This window comes from Patagioenas fasciata, chromosome 18 (assembly GCF_037038585.1).
Source record: "Patagioenas fasciata isolate bPatFas1 chromosome 18, bPatFas1.hap1, whole genome shotgun sequence".
NCBI classification, from domain to species: domain Eukaryota; kingdom Metazoa; phylum Chordata; class Aves; order Columbiformes; family Columbidae; genus Patagioenas; species Patagioenas fasciata.
In genome coordinates, this window is record NC_092537.1 from 9,412,044 (window position 1) to 9,419,825 (window position 7,782).

A 7,782-nucleotide genomic window follows, 5' to 3' on the forward strand; every position below is an offset into this window, starting at 1 on the left:
TATCCAGTGGCTTTAATAACTGAGATACTCTCATCCTATTTGTCCCCCAAAATACCCATCTTTTATTTGCTGATATTAAAAAGTTATGCCAACAGATAACCAACGAAGACAGAAACTGAGATCATGTTTTTCCAACCTTACTCCAATCCTGAATGTTGGCACAGAAAGGCTACTCTGGATTCAATAACTAACTTCTGCTAGGTTTGACGGGCAAAACCTCTATTTCTCACTACCAACAAAACGTGCAATAGGCCTTTTACGTGACTTGACCGTGCTGGAGGCAACGTGATGAGATATATATATATATATATAAGATATATCTAAACACAAGGTCATTTGAATACTTTGCTAAATGCAGCAACATATTCCAAGGGAGTGCAGAAAGAACAGAGTCAGTGAGGGGGATTTGCTGCACGTTGGGATCCAAAGGACACAAATGATGAAGAAAACCACCTCTGAACGGATCAGGACTGCAGAATGATTAATTGCAATGACTGAAAATGCCGCCATAAGTTTTATTTGCTCTACAGCACCCAGTTCTTAGCACTCTCTCTGCCTTCGAAGCGTTTTCAGGAGCAAATGCCGCTTTGTTGGGAACACCCCACAGACAATATAGAAAGGAAAATCTTTTGAGGGTGCCAGAGGGTATCTCGGTATCTCCTTCAGGGCTCGGGTGGGCCCAGAAGCATCACAGGCCCTTGGGACCCATTTCTGCAGGGCAAGATGGTTTTTTCCTCCCCATAACAGGCCTGACATGCCACACTGAGCCATGCATTACAGGCCATTTTATAACAGAAACGCTCTTTTCCTTCATCAGCTATCAATATTTGGCACTCCAGGAGAGCTACCATTTTTCACTGCCTCCAAAACAAGCTCCGTTTCAATTGACTTTAACCCTGGCAGCCTCTGACTGCAACATGGGTCGCATCTGCAACAAGAACACCAGCTTCCCAGAAAAAGCAATAAACAAGGGAGACCTTATTGTGGTCTTTCTAGACTTAAAAGAGGTTGATAAAGAAATGGGGATGGACTTTTGAGCAGGGCCTGTTGCGATAGGGCAAGGGGTGATGGTTTAAACTAAAGGAGGGAGATTCAGGCTGGACATGAGAAGAAATCCTGAGATTCCATGGCAGACCCCAGAACCCTGCGCTGAGCATCACCGAACCAACCGGGCACTGACAGCACAGGGCTCAGCAGAGACGAGGCATTGGGACCCTCTCACCAGCCAACTCGCTACGTGCTCTCCCTCAGGCTTGATGGCTCAGTAGTGACCTGTGTGTCTGTCCGTTGGCCTTGGCCATTTGTAAAGCTCCCTAATAACAAGATCCAGACACTTTAAAACATAAAAAAAATGACATCAGGCTGCATTTGTGATGGGCAGGTGGAGTGAAGCCAGGCCAGGCTGGTGCCTTCCAGGAACACCCCTGCCGTACAACCCATCCATCCATCCTACCGACATGTCCGTTCTGCCCTTCCCTAGCCACAGGAGATCTTCCTTCTCAGTCTTCTCTTTATCTTTTGCAGGAACTCGGCATGGGTTTTGTTTTCTGCAGCTTATTCCAGCTGCTGACAGACATTCCTGCATTAATCCCAGGAAAAGGAAAACCGAGAGCCACTCTCCAAGGGTGGGTTGATTTGGGTGCAGCCCAAATGCAGCAGCACAATGCCAACTTAAAGGGACACATTGCTCACATAGGTTAACTTGGTGACCCACCAACATGAAAATGGAGACAAGGATGAAGTACAAGGCAGGGTCCAACCCTGAACTGCCTCTGCAAAATCACATTTTGCAGCAAAAGCAGGATAAAAGCAATGCCAGAATCCTCCAAAGCAATGCTGAGGGGAGCGGCACTGCAAACTCGGGCATGGCTTTTAACCAGGGGAGGATTGCAATGTTCAAGGCATTTTTAAAACACAGTCTACTAATATAGAAATATTGGCCCAGAACTTCACCCAGACACAGTCAGGACCGTGTGCTCTGGTGCTTGCTGAAAGGTGATGTGGTCGGATTTACAAGGGGCAGTGCCCCAGCTCTGCTCTTCCCAACAGCTAAACCCTTCCCTGGAAAGCTTCCAAAAAGAGAAAAGGGAGCTGACACACAGCATAAAAAACGTCAAAGCTAATGGCCACACTTCGGCAAGATTATAATCAAATAAAAACATGATGGACATTGTTAGGCAAACACAGCCAGAGACGTTGCTATGAGCGCCACCTGCAATAAAACCTAATCTCGGGACTGGAGATAGCTTATTTTGAGGGCTCATAAAGTGCCAGCGCACATACAAAACAGACCATAAGGGCTTGGGAGCAAGCCAGAGACAATGTCACTTTTACTTCTTGTGCAGAGAGGAGTTTCACCCCAGCTGAGCCTCCTGCTCAATGTTGCTCTTCAGGAGCAACACACAGACATTGCCAGGACAGCCCTCCCCGCCCTGCGGCTACCTGGCACCTGCCTTGGCTCGATGGATTTTTGCACGTAGAAACAAAAGAGCCCATCACCCTGCCCTTGCCACCTCCTCACCATGAGGACATGTGTCCTGGCAAAGGGGGTGCCAGTGGGAGAAGGGGGAAGGATCTCGAGTTCAAATCCACCTCTGTGCAGAGGTTTAACTGGAGCAGCACCCAGGGGCCTCTGACAGCCCTAGAATGGTGGGGCTGGCACAAAGCAGGCTCATCCACATCCAGAAGGTTTATCTTCTTGTCTAAGCCCAACCAGGAACCCAGAGACCCCCCATGTGCACAACACAGCTGTCCCTTTGCTGTCCCCATCCAGACAGGGGTGCACCTGGCCGAGCTGCCAGCCCACATACCCATGGGCTGGCTCTCCGGTTCCTGCACACACTTGCTTTATCTCCATGTGGAATCACAGAATCATTTTGGTTGGAAAAGACCCTCAAGATCATCGAGTCCAACCATAATCCATGTCCCTGAGAACCTCATCTTCACGTCTGTCCGATCCCTCCAGGGATGGTGACTCCAGCACTGCCCTGGGCAGCCTGTTCCAATGCCCCACAGCCCTTTGGGGAAGAAATTGTTCCCAACATCCAACCTCAACCTCTCCTGCACAACCTGAGGCCATTTTCTCTTCTCCTGGTGCTTGTTCCTGGGGAGCAGAGCCCGACCCCCCCTGGCTCCAAGCTCCTTTCAGGCAGTTCAGAGATCAGAAGGTCTCCCCTCAGCTCCTGTTCTCCAGCTGAACCCCCCAGGTCCCTCAGCCGCTCCCATCACACTTGTGCTCCAGCCCCTCACCAGCTCTGCTCCCTTCTCTCAACTCATGTGGCTTTCTGCAACAAATGCCTTCTACTTTTTAAACCTGTTTGCAAAGGGAGCCACAATCCAGCATTCTTGGCACAGTCTTTCCTGTGTAACTTAAACTGTTGTGGCCTCAACCCACACACGATTTTGCTCCTTTTCCCTGGGAAAAGCCACTAAATCACTCCCTGCTGCCCTGAGCAGTGGTGTTGAGGAGTTAAGACAGGTTGCTGAAGTGTTCCACGGTCCCAGGGAAATCACGGCACGTGGCTGTGGGATGCTGGTGCTGCTCCTCAGGGTACCCATAGCTGTACCCGCTGTGTCTGATCTCCACTGGGACACAGAGCAGGGAGGAGAGACAAAGCAACCCGCCCAAATGTGCTGGCATGGAGATGAGGCAAATAATGCTGCCTCAGCAAAAACTGCAGGTTAAAAAGAAAATACATCTCAAAGAGCAAAGAGTGCTGCTGAATCATCAGACACCAGGGAGCCTGGTAAACATGACGGTAGTAAATAGCTGGGGAGCGTGGGGTAATTTTTCTTAAGAAAACTGCTTGAAATTGCAGGTAGCATTACTCACAGCAGATTTGAGTGAACAGCTCTCTGTATTTAAAAAGGAGGAGGAAATGCTTTTTCCAGGCGAACTCTTGGCATTCCCCAAATATGCCTTTTAAGTAGAACAGCACGAGAAAAGATAAATCTAAGTGCTTTACAAATATGCTGGGAGTGTGCGCAGAGCACACGGTAGAAACCGCTGGGAGCGTTCGGTGGGGCCAGGGAGGGATCAGCACAGGGTGCACAGCACCCACAGATCAGCTTTTGTCCCAGCAGCAATTAGCGCATTCCTGCAGTGCCTCACAGCCCCGGAGAAGAGGCGTCCCTTGTCCCAGCCCCACGTTCCCGCCAAGGCACCCCGGCCAGTGATGGATGGTGGACGGCATCCCGAAAGCAGGCTGGGGATGCTGCCTGTGCCAGCGAAACAACGCAGGGAACGCAAGGAGAACACAGCAGCAAAGTGTGAGGGAGCCTGCAGCCCAACCCTACCTTGGGCTGCATCACCCACGGTGTGGCCAGCAGCTTCTTGCTTTTCCTAATTCACTTACGCTCCACTTTGCCGTCCATCACAAGGCTGCAATTGCAGCAGGCTGCCTGCAATTATAATAGTATCTAAATCGCTGCTATTTGAAGCTGCCCGTGGGTGTTGTACTGCCTGCAAGCAGATTTTTGTGCAAGCCCTTTCTAGCTGACCAAAACACAAACGGGCAGAGACGAATCATAGAATCGCTTGTTTGGAAAAGCCTCTCAAGGTTGCAGAGTTCAACCATTAACCCAACCCTGGCACTGCCCCATGTCCCTGAGAACCTCATCTCCGTCTGTCCGACCCTCCAGGGATGGTGACTCCAGCACTGCCCTGGGCAGCCTGTTCCAATGCCCCACAGCCCTTCAGGGAAGAATTTTTTCCTAATATCCGATCTAAACCTTCTCTGGCACAACTTGAGGCCATTTCCTCTCATCCTTTCACTTGCTACTCAGGAGAAAAGGCCAACACGCCCTCCATGCTACAACCTCCTTTCAGGTAGTTGTAGAAGTCAAGAGATAAGAGAGAACCCTATCCAAAAATCTGCTGCAGATTCGGAAGCAGCTTGCTGGACTGTGCATTTTACACCAGTGGTTTCTATCAAAATCGGTTTTAGCTCCAAGGCTGCCTGTGGGCATCAGTCTTTGTCTGACGGGGGGGAAACAGCTCTAATAAGAATCGGCAGAGTTGCCTTTGCACCATCAGAGTCAACACGGGGGCTTTTCAGCTAACTGCACCAGGGCTTTCCGGAGTGAAAACACCTTTAAAAAATCTCCACAGATGAATAAGCACAAAAAAATCAGAGAGAACAGAAGAAAGAAATCCTGAGCGTTCTTCTGGCTTAAACTTTACATCTCTTCAGCCACTCATCAAATAATTTTGGATTAAAACATTTTCTAATGGAATAATATTCACATTTAACTAGCTGATTTTTCACCTCCATACAAAAGCAGGACAAATCTGCACCACAACACCAATAGAAACCTCCCAGGCAGGGCTGTTTGTCAGGGGGAATAATTCCCATCTTATCTGTTGGTATCAGACCTGCAAAGTGATTTATTGGGGCAATCAGAGACAGAGCCCCAGCATAAACCTGGCACTCCCCGGGGACCTCCCTGTGTGACAACCAGTGACACCAACCTTGTCACTCCAGCGAGGACCGGCCTACGCACAGCCACAGCTGGTCCCTCCCGGAACCCTCCCTGGGAGGAACACGTCAAAATAATTCACCTTTAGTTCATCAGCCCTAAAACACTGTCTCAAGGTGCAGCGTTGTAAAAGGTTTAGTCATGCAGCATCTCAGGGAGACTCCCAGCTCCTACTGACAGGGCTCTGCTTCTCCTAACAAGTGCCACTTGTCACTGTCACCCCATCCCTGGTGCTGCAGGGTGGGAGCACGGGAGACAAGTCATAGAATCATTTAGATTGGAAAAGACCTTTAAGATCATCGAGTCCAACCATCAAGTTAACACTGCCAAAATGGAAAATTTCCCGAAACAATTAAATATGCTGTAAGATTGTGCTATTCTTCTCCTTTAATATTTGCTAAAATACTAAAGTAGTCCTGGAAAGACTTTTTGGATTTAAGATAAGGATTCTAAAATGTGTATGGAAGGAAAACAAACAAAAAAAAACGCAAAAAACCACACCACCACATTAAATAAAATCTTTGAAAATGTAGTAGGCCATAAAATACTTGAACTAAAAATGAATGATTACGTCATTTTTATAACAACTTGTATTTCTTCCATAGAAATTAAACAGGTAGCTCATAGCAATTTTGCCTCCCTTTGCTTTGCGTATTAAAAAAATAAAAGGTCAAAACCAATGATGGAACAAATAGTGCATATAACCACAATTTTAAGATAATGTGTTGTCAGAATTGTACTATATACACTTAAAGACAGATAAAGGAAAGCAGCATTTTATTGTGTTAAGAAACACAGGAGCCAGAACTGTTCCTGTGCAGATGCTGCATCCACCCCACAAAGAGCTGTGAGAAGTTCAGGGATGGGATCTCTGAACACCTTTATTAAAGTTTAGATGTCTTATTCTTGCAGTGTGCAGGGTATAGGACACCAGGACACAGGGGATTTCTCTGGAGGGGATTTCTGTCCTCACAGGGCTGGATAAATTAAATACTTTCCTCCTACAGCTCATTGCACTCGGGCATCCCAAAGCGACAGGGCAGCCTTGCACAATGACAGGGGTTGGGGAAAGAATCCCGTTATAGGCAGGGTCCCTGTTGTGTCTAAATAGATGGTTGTAAGCCATGCATTACCCAGGGTTTCCAGCTGGAAGCCCAGTCAGTTCTATGCAGCACGGTGCTGTATGACCCAGCTGTACCAAGTCATACCCATATTTCTTGAACATTTAGTTGCTATCTTTTCCATTTGATTGCCACCTGAATTTTCCACATGCCATCTGGTTTAGGGATCAATTTTAGACCAATGGCTTCCAGCCCTTGGTGTCATTTACTAACAAGAGACAGGTGTGAAGGTAGGTTCACAGAGGGCTTAGAGTAATAATGACAAGTGTTTATGACGGGATTTGATCCCATCTCCTACTCATACAGCCAGGACCCAACTTTGTTATGAATCACAGAATGGTTTGGTTTGAAGGGACCTTCCCAGCTCCCCCAGTGCCCTCCTGCCATGAGCAGGGACATCTTCACCAGCTCAGGTTGCTCAGAGCCCCGTCCAGCCTGGCCTGGGATGTCTCCAGGGATGGTTCAGCCACCACCTCTCTGGGCAACCTGGGCCAGGCTCTCACCACCCTCAGGGCAACAATTTCTTCCTCATGAACTGGGGCTCATTAGAAATTACAGCCTTTTCTGTGTTTGCTACCAAGAAACGCTCAGCATGGCTTTGGAGCCATTGCAAAGCAATGCAGGCAGGCTGGGGGCAAAGGGCCTGAGACAGAAGGAGATCTCAAGGTGTGAGGAACCTCAACTTTGGAGACAAGGTCTCCCTTGGAGGAGATGGCTCAGTGCTGGCCTCTGCATTTCAGAGCTAGCAGAGCACAGTGAACACCAGCGAGCTGGTTCCTCCACTTATTATTTAGACAGACTTTTTATGAAGGTTAAAGATCAAGGCCTTGCCGAGCCCTTGGGCTGAGCAGTTCACATCTGAGCACACATTCAGGAAGGCTGGAGGGCCAGCACCCGCAGGCAACTGCCAAAACAAATGGTTATATTACCCAACAGTTTCCTCCCCTGAGACCTGATTCATGAAAGAGAAAAATCAAAGCCAAGAAGCCTTAGGTGTGGACCAGTGGCCCTACAGAGAAAAAAAAAAAAGGCCCATGAACGAGGCTGTAGCACATTACATCTCTGGTTTTCTTCTTCACGTGCATGTGATTAAAAACACATGCATGCTGAATTCCAGGTTTCTGGAGGAAAATGAGTTTTATTGGGGAAAAGAGGAAACAACAAAAATATACCAGGGTGGGGG